General features: G+C 41.6%; 1 protein-coding gene across 22 annotated transcripts in view; it reads left to right on the forward strand.

Annotated features, from left to right (window-relative positions):
* The window catches only part of LIMCH1 (LIM and calponin homology domains 1), a 343,072-nt gene that overhangs the window by 59,505 nt on the left and 268,409 nt on the right, over positions 1-15,158 (forward strand). The window lies entirely within an intron of this gene.

Here is a 15,158-nt window from a genome sequence, read left to right on the forward strand (position 1 = left end):
TATAACAAACGGCTCTATTTTAGATTGTATGGAAGTTGTAAACTTTAATTACATCTGTGTTTTTCTCCATTCACCTGGTGTGAAGAGGGAGGGACTCAACCTGGGTGAGCAGCTATTTAAGCATCTGGCACAGGAATCTTGGTCAGCCACATGCGTGTGCAGGACTAGAAAGAAGTCCAGGTTTGTGTTGGGAGTCCATCACTAAGTGTTTATGTGCCAGTGAAGTCACCAGGCCTTCAATACCCACAGCCAAGAGCTGTGCGGAGAGAAGGAGGCTGCCACTCCTGCAGTGTGGTTGACGAGCCTCGGTGCCCGGCACCTGCACCTTGTTGCCTGTGGGATTCCAACTCTCATTGTTGCCTCAGAAACTTTTGTTACCACAGAACTTTCTCACACTCACTGGCCCAGACGTTTGCAGAATTCCAGGGCTAGTGTGTGGTCAGGCAGCCAAATTCCAATTTTAGAATGCTGCTTGTGACCATGAAACTCTGTTAACTCAGGCTTTTAAAGGGCTGACATGGTGAGAGAGAGAGAGAGAGAGAGAGAGAAAGGGAAAGAGAGAGAGAGAGAAACTGTGTTGGGGAGGAAACAGTATGAAGATGAATAAACAAGCAATTGTTTATTGTTCTCAGCCAGAGAACAAACATATATTTTGATCTCTACAGGATCTGAGTGTTAGCAGTGATAAAACATAGGTATTTGAAATGTGGAATGATGCTGGAATCTTAAATCATCCACATTTCACAAAGGATTGTGTTAAAATTCTTTCAGAAAGGTAGAGGGGTTTATTTCACTTCTGAATCCAGTCACTTCACAATCTGCCTCAGTAAAGTGTCTCAGAATTTTACATTTCTAAGTCACTATTTTATTTTATTTTATTTTATTTTATTTATTTTGAGATGGAGTCTAGCTCTGTTGCCCAGGCTGGAGTGCAGTGGCGCGATCTCAGCTCACTGCAGTCTTTGTCTCCCGGGTTCTACAGATTCTCCTGCCTCAGCCTCCTAAGTAGCTGAGATTACAGACGCCCACCACCATGTCCAGCTAATTTTTGTATTTTTAGTAGAAACGAGGTTTCATTGTGTTGGCCAGGCTGGTCTCAAACAGGAGTTCGTGATCCGCCCACCTCGGCCTCCCAAAGTGCTTGGATTACAAGCATGAGCCACTGTGCCCGGCCAAGTCACTAAGTTTTTTTTAATGCCTACAATAACCCTTTCTCCTTGTGAAGCTTATAGAAGAGCCTACATTTATTTCCTCCCTCCCTCCCTCCCTCCCTCCCTCCCTCCCTCCCTCCCTCCCTCCCTTCCTTCCTCCCCTCCTTTCTTCCTTCCTTCCCTTTTCCCTCCTCTCCTTCCTTTCTTCCTCTCTGCCTTCCACTTTTCTTCCCTTCCCTCTTCCCTCCCTCCCATGCCATTCTTTGACAGGTATTATTATCAGCATTGAGGATATAACTTCGAACCAGATGGAAAAGTTTCCTTGCCCTCAAGAAACTGACATTCTAGTGGAGATAAACAGATAATACCTACTACATAAGAACTTCAGAAATATTAAGTGCTATGAATAAAACTAAACAAGGTAATGTGATAGAGAGAGGGGCTGAGAAATGTGGATGGGGGGCCTTCTGATTTTAATTGGGTGCTCTAGGACAGCTTCTCTGTGGAGCTGACCCTTTAGTTGAGACCTGAATGATGAGAAACTATGAGAGATACTGTCAGCCAGACCCGAGGGCTTCCATTTTCCATGTGTCAGTGGCGGCGGGTGGGGCAGGATGGTAATACCTACCTCACAGGTTGATTGGGATTAACTGAGGTAACATGCCCAAATGCCCAGAATAGTGCTTTGGTACTTAATAGCCTTGAATTATAATAGTAGAACTTAAAAATGTTCCCACCCCCATTTTTCATGCCTGTGGAAGTAGTTATCATGTCATCTGTATAAAAATCTGCCAGATATAGAGGTCAGAATAAAAGGTCTGCCAGAGCCATGCCTTGGATTCAGGGTGTAGGACTAAACGAGATGATGCCAGAATCTAGCCCTGCCCCTTGAGATTACCAGTGGGGTTAATAATGTTCCTTTATTTGCCAACTTTATTTCAGGAGTTGGCTAGAGCTTAGTTATTTGATGGATGAGTTGGACATAGGACTTCCCAATACGAACCACACCTTAGGTTGACTTAACCTGATTCCTCCTCCCCAAGGAGGTGAGATGCAGGGAGCTCTGAAGGCAGGGCCAACATGCTGGCCTCAGGAGGCCCTTGAGATATGCTCACATGCTTGGCAGGTCCTCCACTGAAATTCCCAAGTTCTGCTCTGCAGAACGTGGAAGAGATGGCTTTGGCCTGGAAAATTTCATGGCAGGTGTTACCTTGTGGCTGCCAAGAGCTAGATGATAGAGATTCCTCATTGCAAGAATGCTGGAGAAAGCACATTTTACTGTATGTGGGCCAATTTGAATTTCTTCTTACTAGTTGGTAATTGTTGTAGGCTTTGCTTCAAAAAGGTGCATACAAGGCTTACTCGAGTAACACATTTGTAACTAATGCTTGTGTTTGTATAGCGTGTACACCTTGACCTGGATCTTTGGGCCTTACCGCAACCTTGGGGGTTGTTAGGGCTGTCCCCAAGAATCGTATCCCGAAGTAGTGTGGCATAGTGATTAAGAGGTATTGATATTCTGAAGCTAGACTTCCACAGGGTTGGGTCCCGATTCTACCAGTAGCAGTGAGATCCTGGTTAACATATTTACCTACTCTGTGACTTGGTTCCTTATGGTAAAGTGGAGATCATCGTACCCACCTCATAGGAGTGCTGTGAGAAGTAAGTTACTCTGTGTAAGCTCCTTAGAATCATACGTGGGTGTGAACCAAGAGTTAAATGGCGGGGAGACAGAGACTTAAGAGGTCACATCGCTGATTCGGGTGAGCAGATTTGCAGAGTTGAGACTCAAACACAAATTTGATTCTAAGTGTAGTAATCTTCCTACTTTTTCTTATATGTAACAGTTACTGGTTGTGATTTTAAAACAAACTCAGAAAGAAGCATAGGAAGGTATTTAGGGTCTTAGTAATAGAATCGCACACTATTCGAAGTAGTGGTACTGTTATCTCTCTTTTATGTATGGGGAAACTGAGGTATAATGCAGTTGTTTTGCAATGACCTGATGTTACTTTGGTTGATATTTTTAGTATGCCACTGGTCTTTTCATTTCTGGGTCCTGATTTTATAAGCAGTGTAAAAAGCATAAGACTGAAAGTGATGTTTCCAGTATTAAAATTAAATGAACTGTCCTGTGAGGCAAAACTATAAAAGAATACAATTAAAAAGATGAATTAGCAATTCAGTTATCACAATGAGATTAGAGGCCAGGCATGATAGCTCATACCTGTAATCCCAGCACTTTGGGAGGGTGAGGTGGGTGAATCACTTGAGCCCAGAAGTTTGAGATCAGCCTGGCCAACATGGTGAAACCTCGTCTCTACTAAAAATACAGAAATTAGCCAGGTGTGGTGGCGTGCACCTGTAATCCCAGCTACTTGGGAGGCTGAGGCACTAGAATTGCTTGAACCTGGATGGCAAAGGTTGCAGTGAGCCGAGATCACACCACTGCACTCCAACCTGGGCAACAGAGCAAGGCTGTGTCTCAAAAAAAAAAAAAAAAAAAAAAAAAAAGAAAAGAAAAAGAGAGAGAGAGAGTGAGAGAGATTAGAGACTTTTCTCATTGGTGCTGTCCTTCATCAAATATACCTGAAACTTCTCTTTGCAAATTATCTTCACAATGGGTATCACCTTATTTTATTTATTTGTTCTTTTGAGATAAATGAGTGATCTCGGCTCACTGCAACCTCCACCAGGTTCAAGCGATTCTTGTGCCTCAGCCTCCCAAGTAGCTGGGATTATAGGCGTGCATCATCATGCCCAGCTAATTTTTGAATTTTTAGTAGTGACCAGATTTCACCATGTTGCCCCGGCTGGTCTCGAACTCCTGATCTCAAGTGATCTTCCTGCCTCAGCCTCCCAAAATGCTGGGATTACAGGTGTGAGCCACCGCGCCAGGCCAGGTATGGTATCACCTTATTTTAAATAAGCTTTTAAGGTTAATATTAATTTTTTTAAAAGAAAAATTTTGAGCATCAATTTAGTAAAAATGTAGACATTACTTGATACCTTTTTTCTTCAGAAATAGAAAGCACCTTCAAAGATAGAGCAGGAAAATGATATGTAATCAATTTGGGAGTAAAAAGCTGTTTAGCTTGTGTGGCCAGATTGTGGTTTTCCTGTGTGGCTCTAGCAGATAGGGACATTTCTTTTTTCTTTCTTTCCTGTTCTATTTTATTTTTTCTTTGATAAAGGGTCTCGCTCTGTCACCCAGGCTGCAGTGCAGTGGCACAATCATGGCTTACTGCCATCTTGACTTCCTGGACTCAAGCAATCCTCCTGCTTCAGCCTCCTGAGGAGCTGGGACCACAGGTGTGTGCCACCACACCCAGCTAATGTTTTCAATTTTTTTGTAGAGATGAGGTTTCGCTACGTTGCTCAGGCTAGTCTTGATCTCCTGGGCTCAAGTGATCCTCCTGCCTTGGCTTCCCAAAGTGCTGGAATTACAAGTGTGAGCCACCATACCCAGCCTGGGGATTTAAAATGGAGTTCTGTTACCCAACGGCAGCCACAATGAAATGAATGAATGCCCTTCTGAGGGGACTACTGTGAAGGCTAACATTCATGGGGTGCTTGACAGACATCAGCATCAGACACCCTCCGTATGATATGGAGAAGTAATGAAAGCCGCAAACTTATGATCTGGCTTGAAGCCCTAACTTTTCTTTCCAAGTAATCTCTTCAGGGAAAGCCTTTTGGCTTTGACTACAGCTATCCACAAACGGAAAGATTTGAATTTCATGAAGTCTGGGAAAGAGAGTTTTGGGTGGTATGCACACCAACATTATCAAGAGGCTGTTAAAATGAATTTTGCAAATGAGCAAAAAGTAATTTGCATTAAATACAAATATGTTGTCTTGGGGTAAAAAAAAAAAAAAAAAAGAATCGTGCAGAGCTCTGAGACTGCTAGCAGATGGATTTGAGAGTGGAAATGGGAGGCGAGGTGAGAAGCTGTGGTGGTGGTCTATTGGGAGAGGCAAAGAAATGGGTCAGTTGTGGGCTTGTTTTAATACAAGCAAACAGGTCCGAAGCTCCTGCCTTCTCCAAGCCTATAGCTTGCGGGAGAGTGGGTGGGACCAAAAGTCCTCTAAGCAGATACATTCTATATATACAAAATACATCAAAATATTCTGGTGTCTGTGATTATCCCAGTCTGGGAGAATTCTTGGGTGAGGGCTGAGAATTGAGAAGTTAAATTTTTGGTGAAAGTGCTATAAAGGTGTGGAGTTTGGGGAAAGTAAGTGTTTAATATGGGAAAGATTGTGAGTGGCTTGGTGGAGATAAGGGAAAGGTGGGTTGGGTAACTGTGAAGTACCATAGGGAATCTCAGTGGGGTTTCAGGCTGCCAGGGCCAGTCAGTGAGCCCATGTTTGCCCATGAGTGATGTTCTGAGCATCAGAATAACTAGAATAGGATACTGGCATACCATCATTAGTGTGATTCCCTCCCTCCTGCCCTTTCTCTCATTTTGATATGATTGACTCAGACTTTTTAATTAAACTTTTTATTTTCTTTTTACCATGCATACTAGCCTTATACATATGACGTAGGGCTCCCTCTTTCCCTTCCTCCCTCCTTCCTTCCCTCCCTCTCTCTTTCTCTCTCCCTGTGAACGTGGAACTCTCTGCTAATGATTCAAGCAGTGATCATGATTCTTTCTTCTGATCTTGTTTTATATATACAGCAGAAATCAAATTGAGACCCATTGGAAATAAACACATTAGTACATAGCTCAGCACCAAGCATATAGTGAGTGTTTTTAAAATGTCAGTGGAATGAAACCACCTGGATTAAAGTTAAAAGCTGTTTTCCTAGATCCTTATTGGCTGCTTAATCTTACCATGGATTCTTACAAACCCGTGGACCCTCATCTGAAACTCTTGGAGCCAAACGCCTTTCATATATCAGAATTTTTCAGATTTAAAAAAGTTTATACAGTGCAGATAGCATGTATTATGTAACTTCTTCAGTAGCAGCACCCATATCCAAACATACCATTTTTTTTTTGTTTTGTGATGAAACTTATGAATGTTCACATTGAATAAATAAAGACAATGCAGCTGTCAGTCAGTTCAGGTCAGGTTTTGTCACTAATTGAATTTTCACCAAGCTTGCATACTTCTGGGTTTCAGAACTTTGGGGTTTTGTAGACCATAGTGGCTTTTTGGAACTATTTCCTGCTTATGTTGCTGTTAGCTGTTGCCCAGTGTGCCTTAAAAAAATTGGATACCCCTGGGTTAGACAGTGGCTATTGTTATCATTCGTCTTCTGTTTCCTGCAGGAAACCTGTACTTCTTTTAGGCTCTGCAGCAAAGAGAAAATCAGAAGGAAAATCGTCTTTGGTCTTCCTTCTAGGTGTCTGTTTTAGATCCTGATTAGCCTTGTCTCTCAATTGTAAAAATATTCCTCTCAGCCACCAGATTCCTCAGTCACTCCCCTGGTCCATCTCCTCTATCAGTGCTTGAAGAGTATGATGTCGTTCATTGCTTTTAACAGTCTGGGGTTTGGCCTGATACAAATGGGTTATTAAACTAAGAAGGGCATGTCTGTTTTCCTTCTGAACATTTTACATTTTAAACATGGAACAGATGTAAAAAGTAATTTGCTTGTTTTAATACAGAGAGATAGTGACTTCTAATGGCTTCCTGTCTGGGAAGGGTCTTGATCCCATGAACTGATCCCATCTCATCTATTTCTTCCTTATTCCTTTTCTCTTGGTCTTGGTTTCCACCCTTGCTTTTCAGTACTCTCAGGCACTCAGGCAGTGTTTTTTGTTTTTTTTGTTTTTTTTTTAAGACAGAGTTTTACTCTGTTGCCCAGGCTGGAGTGCAGCGGCATGATCTCTGCCCACTGCAAGCCCCGCCTCCCGGGTTCAAGTGATTCTCCCACCTCAGCCTCCCAGGTAGCTGAGACTACAGGTGTGTACCACCACGCCTGGCTAATGTTTGTATTTTCAGTAGAGACAGGGTTTCGCCATGTTGGCCAGGCTGGTCTTGAATTCCTGACCTCAGGTGATCCGCTAGCCTCAGCCTCCCTAAGTGCTGGGATTACAGGTGTGAGCCACCGCACCCACCCGGCCTGGGTGGTCTCTTTCTTACCACCCCCATCTCTATTTCTTTTGCCTGCTGCCTCTGCTACCTGCTTCTTTTTAATCGTGTTCACTTTTAGTTGTTTACAATCAGTTGCCAATCTCTGAAAACAGTTTCCTAACAAACACATTTCCTCACTCTTCCTGTTGGAGGCTTTTCTGTTTGGGATTCTGCCCACATATGCAGACACTTAAACTTCTAGTTTCATGGCTGTTTTAGAGGACTTGGGTTGCTGGGCAGCTGAGAGTTGGATGTCTGAGGTGCTGCTGTTTTAAGGAACATTTATATGCATGTGAGTGGTTTTGATTTGAAACTAAGGCTGCTAACTGTGAAATCTGAGAGAGTGAAAAGATTCTTGTAAGATTCCAGGCGATTCTTAGTTCTTTTCATGGTCTGTATATAAGAAGTGTTTTTCTACATCGTTCTTTGTGATAGCAATAGATGTTTATAACATTATAGACATTTCACAGGAGACTTTAGTTAAATTTATGAATCATAACTTTATCCTGGCAGTTTTACTTTAGAAATAATGTATGCTTAGAGTAATTCAGATAACTCAGTCCTTTGAAGGTTCTCTACATATTACTGCCTTTCATATTTGAAGATGGATTTGGAAATGATTGTCCTCTGGGTGTAAAGAGTCCAATATACACTGCTGTTGTTTCCACATGGCATTGTCATTTCCTACCAGGGACTCTCCCTTTTAAACTTAGAGTTGGCACGGAAACATTATTGCTCAAAAGAGCCACCCATTCCCGGGTGTGTTTGACAGGTCTTTGTAAACAAAATTCTTCAGCCTTGCTGAAATTAGTGGAAAAATCTAGGCGCTCATGTTTACAGTTGACGTGGGTTTTCCTTTTACCTAAAATAACCATTACAAGTAAGATACTAAGTAAAAAATATACTCATTTCTACTTCGTACATAAAAATAATAGATGTTTGATGTGTTCAGTGAAATTTCAGTTAACTCACAACTCTTTGAGGCCATGGATGCAGAGGTGGCATTATTAGTCTCTACCTCCAGTGCCTTGCACAATTCCTGGGCACAGAAAGAGACATATAATTCATGTTGGGTAAATCAAAGAATGATTGATCATTGGCACCTCCTGATTCTATTTGGTGATCAGAGAAAGTGGCAGGAGTTAAGTTATTTTACATACAAGCATTTCTTGCAAAATTTGGAGAGGATGTTTTGATGGCTTGAAATCTTTTAATTTCTTTGAGTACTTTCATTGTCCTTCCCACCTCTTCCCTCTCTCCACTCTGAACTGCATAGGGCCTGCCTGCATGAACTACTCACTTCTTCTGACTCCAAGGAAGACCATATCATGTGTTTTAAGTACCCCATAAAGTTTGTCTTCAAAGTAAAGCTTCCTTTGCCAAGCTCACAAATGATGGATTTTTGTTTTCCTTCGGCCTGAGGGTCAAGAGAGTGGGCACTTTTGTATGTATCAGTCTTCAGGGCCATTTCCTCCTTCCTATCCTACTGCCCTCTCCCTGTCTTAGGCAAGAAATCAATTGGTTCTGAGCACTGACCTCCGCTGGGCCAGACAGTTCTGAAAGCCTTTGTGTGTTCATTTCCTTAAAGAAGTGGAAGGTAACATGTTTGAAAGCCGGGCAGCTGTGGCCTGTTCCAAAACATCAATGTTGATTGTTTGTTTTTCTGGATTTTAACAAAGGAGCTTTTGCCAGGAGACCTTTGCCCTCTTGCTCGTTCAAACCCCAAATTACAAAAATACATAACAAAAATAAAACAGAAGCCAGACTTAAGGTTATCTTACCAAAACAGGACTTCTTCCTTCTTTAGATTGTACAAACACATGAGTTCCCAGTTAAATTTCAATCAATCATTCCTGATGGATTCAGCTAAAGTTTTGTTTTATCTTTAACTCATACCACGTTGTCTAGTCCTTGGAGCTTAGTTCTATTTCCTCACCTTGTTTACCTACAAAACGGTGCATTTATTTGAAAAAAAAAAGAAGAATTTACTGGTTCCTTTTTCCCTCTGTGTATTCAGCAATAAAAGAAAAAATTCTCTGAAATGTGTGCTGGGGAATAATAAGCAGTATTCCTTGGGTGGTCTTAACAGCTCAACAGTTAGATTGTTCTGAAATTGAAATCCTCAAAGATGATCTGTTCAACGGAGGAGTGTTGACTTTCTAATCTTTTGGAGAGAGGGAGGGATGCAGCATTGGCTAGAGACAGTATGGGGTGGTGGTAAAGAACATGAACTCTGAGGCCAGTTGGTTTGGTTTCAAATTATCTGCCTCTTACTAGCTGTGGACCTTGGTTATATCACTTAACCTCACTGTCCCTCATCTGTATAATGGTAATAGTGGTAGTACCTCCTCCATGGTATCATGATTAAATAAGTTAATATCTCTAAAGCACTACATAATAAGTGCTGTGTGAGTGTTTTTAAAATACATGAAAAGGAAATACAGATGAGATAATGTCAGAAGAGATTAGTGTCAAGCCCTTGAAGGGAGGGGGCCAATTTCAAATGAGAAGAGCCGATAGGGAGTGACAGAGAAAGCAAGTAAAGTGGGATTAAATGATAGACGATGCATTTGGCCATTTGGAGTTCTTAAGTAACTTCTAACTATTCAGAGTGTGACTTTAAGCAACCCAACTTACCTCCCTATCGGTAAAAAGTGACACTTAAAGCTGGCTCGATATTCTTTTATGTGTCCCAGCCCCAGAAATACACAGACTGGCTTCCATTTTTAGTGGAGTGCTGTGAGCAGAAGCCAGACTGAGATTTCAGGTTGGATTGAGGAAAGATGAAAGAGTTGACACTTGGTGTCTAAGTCATTTCCTGGCAGTGAGTGAGAAGAGAGAACATCACTAATGGCAAAGCCAGGGCTGAGAGGCACGGGCTTGAGTTGCTGTGTGAAGACAATCGCTCATTGCTGCCTGAAGGCTTCCATGGTTTCTTCCATGATTTCTTCCTTTCCTCTCTCAAGCATTTGATTCCCCTTTTTACTTTTTTTCTGACTGTTTCTCTTTCGAAGTTGCCTGTGAAAGGGCCTTCTTGTTTGAAATCTCTTCTTGGGAAGGAAGAAAGTGGCATGCAGCAACATAAATAGCAGGTGCAAATCCTCCAGATGAGTTCCAGCCGAGGGAGAGTGGTGCTTGAGTGGCTGTGCTGAATTCCTCCTCCAACTTGATAGCATAGTTTTGATATTACAGTCCATCTGTGCACCATTTTTTAATGCGTATGTTTTTGTTTTTTTGGTTTGCTTTATTCTCGTTTTTTCCCTTGGGCTCTTTAAATAGTGTTATTCTACAAAGGAGCTTTTTTTTTTCTTTTTCTTATTTGTGCTTCTAGTGCTCTGACCCATGGGTTTTTTGAATATAAATTCACTTGCATTTAGCCACCGAGTGAAGGGTACTCATTTCTGAGGAACATACTTATTATTCTGGCATAAGATATGCGAACAGACTGTTCTCTACAGATTTGAATATCTTTGAGAGGTGCTGGTGACAACAATGGCATTTGGCAGCATGATGCTCTGTTCAAACAAATATTCAACTTGGTTTATGTTAGCGTTTGTATCAGGCGGTGGTAAGCACAGTGTTCTCAGATTTGAACCACAAATAATGATGGAGAAAGGATGGTGAGAGCCACAGAAGTGGTCATTGCACTTATATTTTTCAAGTTTGCTTTTCTTTTTTTTTTTTTTTTTTGAGACGGAGTCTCGCTCTGTCGCCCAGGCTGGAGTACAGTGGCCGGATCTCAGCTCACTGCAAGCTCTGCCTCCCGGGTTCACGCCGTTCTCCTGCCTCAGCCTCCGGAATAGCTGGGACTACAGGCGCCCGCCACCTCGCCCGGCTAGTTTTTTGTATTTTTTAGTAGAGACGGGGTTTCACCGTGTTAGCCAGGATGGTCTCGATCTCCTGACCTCGTGATCCACCCGTCTCGGCCTCCCAAAGTGCTGGGATTACAGGCTTGAGCCACCGCGCCCGGCTCAAGTTTGCTTTTCTTGATTTTTCTTCATTAAATTTTCATTCAGTGTTTTTATCAGACGGGATGTGCTAGATGATGCTGCAGTAACAAATGATACCCAGGTCTCAGTTGCTTAAAGCAACACCGTTTTCTTTATTGGCTGTGCTACATATCCATGGAGGGCTGGCTGTCATATAGACCTTCCCTATGGATGCGCGTTGATAGATATCCCCCTGTCACCAGTTACAAGGGCAAGGAAAGGAAATATGGTGAATCATGCACACTGTCTTGTGGGATTTGGCTTATAAGTAATATTAGTTCTGCTCACATTCATTGGCCAGTCAATGAAGGGCAAGTGCAATGGCCATGCCTAACTTCACATGGGCAGGGAAACACAATCCTATAATGTTCTTGGAGGAAGGAGAATTGGAAATATTTGGTGAACAGCACTAAATGCCTAATACACTATAGACCTTACATAAGCCAAATACCATAATGGTGTCTAGGGGCACAAAGATGAATGGAGTGCATTCTAATTCTAGAGAAATTATTATTATTTTTTTGGGGGGGGAATAGCTTTATATAGGAATTTCAAAATGATGGTGATGAAACTAAGATGGTTTTAAAACCATTTCTGTATTTTATTTTATTGTTTATTTATTTATTTTTTGAGACAGAGTCTCGCCCTGTTGCCCAAGCTGGAGTGCAGTGGTGTGATCTTAGCTCACTACAACCCCTGCCTCCCGAGTTCAAGCAGTTCTCCTGCCTCAGCCTCCCAAGTAGCTGGGACCACAGGCATGTGCCACTACACCTGGCTAATTTTTGTGCTTTTAGTAGAGATGGGGTTTTACCACGTTGGCCAGGATGGTCTTGATCTCCTGACCTCGTGATCCGCCCGCCTCAGCCTCCCAAAGTGCTGAGATTACAGGCTTGAGCCATCGCGCCTGGCCCCATCTCTGTATTTTAAAAGATTAGGAATGTTTCCTTTATCAATTCATTTCTCCAGTTTTTGTAAGTATCTTCCAGAAGTTACAAATAGCTACTAAATAATCTTCAGAACTTAAATCTGATGAAGAAAAATTGGCTTTAACTTAATTTTACATAATGTTTGGGTCCTCTCTTGAATCTTTATATGTGAAAGACATCATTTTTGTGGTTTTGCCATGCTTTAGCAGTCTAAAAATTGAATGTGCCTAAGGAGAATAACTTTTTTATTACATGCTGGCTTAAATCTCAGACAGAATTCCATTGAAAGCCAATTGGTTTTCTGTTTTTTTTTTCTATGTGTCTTTCAGTGCTGAAATTGGAAATAAACCAGCATTATGGCTTCATAACGGAAAGTGTAGCAATTCTGCACAATACGCAAGCAAGTTTGTCATTTAAAATAGCAGACATCTGTCAGAAGTTGGTACTGACCTTCTAAACTGCAACTGAATGTTCAGATTGTTATTTCTCCATCCTCCTCAGATGCATTTCCAGTGTTGGGCTCACAGCCCCATGCTTCTTGTCTGCTTCCTAGTGGGTTATGGGTTGTTTCCTAGAGTCTAGACATGAAATGAAAAATGATTATGTAATCTATTTCCCTTCTTCTCTGCAAAATTCAGAGGAAGGGTGAAAGCTTTGAGACATACCACCTCCCCCTGGTTGGTGGGAAGAGCAGATTTTGGGGATCTATAGACATGGGGTTGGAATCTTGGCCAGCCCCTTCCTACCTGTGGCTCTTTGGGCAGATTGCTTTATCTCTTTAATTCTCAGCTTCCTTCCCAGTAATATGAAGAGCCTAAGAACTGTTTCAGTGGCTTGTTGTGAGGGTTAAGTATATGATTTATATAAAATGCCAACAGTGTCTGACATGTAACAAGCACCCAATAAATATTCCCTGTTGGCACAGTGCTTACTGGTTTTTAAAGAACTTCATTACATATTATCTCGTGGGAATACACCAAGGAGGTAAAAGGTATCTAGCTGAATTAGTTTTCCATTAACTTCCCAAAAAAATAAATAGACTGCATTTTCTCGGAGTCACAGATGACTTTGCAAATATCTTATTTAATTATGTGTATGTTTTCTTCTCTACTCACATTTTCCCTCACCCATCATCTTGTTAGATTACGTATAGACTGAATCCTGTACATTTTTAAAGTTATAAATCTTTTCTTGTGCTATTATGAGTTTTGGGTGATTATTTCAGCCAGCAATCAATGATTAAGGGCTGAGGGGATTGGTGTTAATACTATAGAAGAGGCCGGGCGAGGTGGCTCATGCCTGTAATCCCAGCACTTTGGGAGGCTGAGGCGGGCGGATCGCGAGGTCAGGAGATCGAGACCATCCTGGTTAACATGGTGAAACCGTGTCTCTACTAAAAATTCAAAAAAATTAGCCGGGCGTGGTGGTGGGCACCTGTAGTCCCAGCTACTCGGGAGGCTGTGGCAGGAGAATGACGTGAACCTGGGAGGCGGAGCTTGCAGTGAGCCGAGATCGTGCCACTGCACTCCAGCCTGGGTGACAGAGCGAGACTCTGTGTCAAAAACAAACAAACAAACAAACAAACAAAACAAAAAAACTATAGGAGAAGAAAACAAAAACTTTTGTAATTTTAATAATAATCACTAACACCAGTTGAATAATAAATCTGTGCCTGGTTCCTAATTGAAGTTTTCTTTTTTCTTTGAAATCATAGTTAATCTTCTCTCCACTCTGTAAGGTAACTACGACTATTACTTGCACATTGCAGGTGAAGAAATTTAGGCTAAGATGTTAAGTAATTTGTCCAAGGCAGTATACTTAGTAAGATTAGCACTGGAATTTAAATCCAAGATCGTTTGATTTCAAAATAGCTGTTTCTCCCCACTCAGCTCTATAGTACAGATAAATTTGAGTTTAAAATAGGGAGGTTATATTCCTGGCTGATGCATGTTGTGTGAACACTGTCTGAGTGGATTAATTGTGGCAGTTAAAAATAACAGGGTGTGTTGTTGGCTTTGTGTACAGTCTAAACTTCTTTTCTGGATGACTTTAAAATATGAGCGTGTTGCTGCTCCTGATTCCTAACAGGGAACTTTAGAGACCTGGAAGCCTGTCGTTTGTGTAACTCTCTATGTATGTATGTCAGATTCTGTGGACAGGTGGCCCCTCATCTGCATCCCTAACAGGAGAGTTAGTAATGAGAAGTAAGGGTAAAGATAGAAGCTAGAAAAACGAATAGGCTATACCTTCCCGTCTGAATTATTCTCTCATTTTTCTCATCCCTGACAACTTTCTCAATAAATTGGCCTAGCAAGTAAATCCATGGGTCTTCTGTCCTTGTTGGGAATAGCGCCATTTGGGCACAGCTTTGCCATCAATTTTCCATATAAAAACATTTCCTAAGGTAAACATTAAGGCCTGAATGACAACTACAGGTTGAGATTTTTACTTTGACTGATGAGGCTTACTTGGCTGGACACCATTTTTCAATGGCAATGATCCTTTCTGTTTTAAAACCTGATTGTTAAAATATGGGACATACGGGAGATCTTAAAAAGATCAAGTTCCAAGTATAATTCTTTTTCAAGTAGGCAGTGGAGTCTGGTGCATAATGTTCCAATCTAGTTTCACGGTCCTTTTGATCAACCTAAAATAAAACTGAACAAGACGGCATCTCTGAAAGGGTTAATACCCTGGAATTTCACACTTAACAATTGGCATTATGTTCTTTGCATTCTTGAGGAATTTTCTCACTGATGTCAAAAGACTTTGGTTTGTTATGCAAGACAGTGGTCCAGTGACTTTGCATATCACATTCTCTTAACATGAGGGAAATCCCTGCATGCTAATTAGAGAAGGAAAAAAGTAGTGCAAGTGGTTCTTTGGCTAGAGATGAATTAAATGAGGGAGGGCATTTAGTGAAAAAACAAAGCACAACAAAACCCTTGCAAATAAGCGGGCATTCTTTTGAAGTGGCTGCCTACTCTGGTCGTTTTGCGTAGT

This window comes from Macaca fascicularis, chromosome 5, assembly GCF_037993035.2.
Source record: "Macaca fascicularis isolate 582-1 chromosome 5, T2T-MFA8v1.1".
Taxonomy (NCBI): Eukaryota; Metazoa; Chordata; class Mammalia; order Primates; family Cercopithecidae; genus Macaca; species Macaca fascicularis.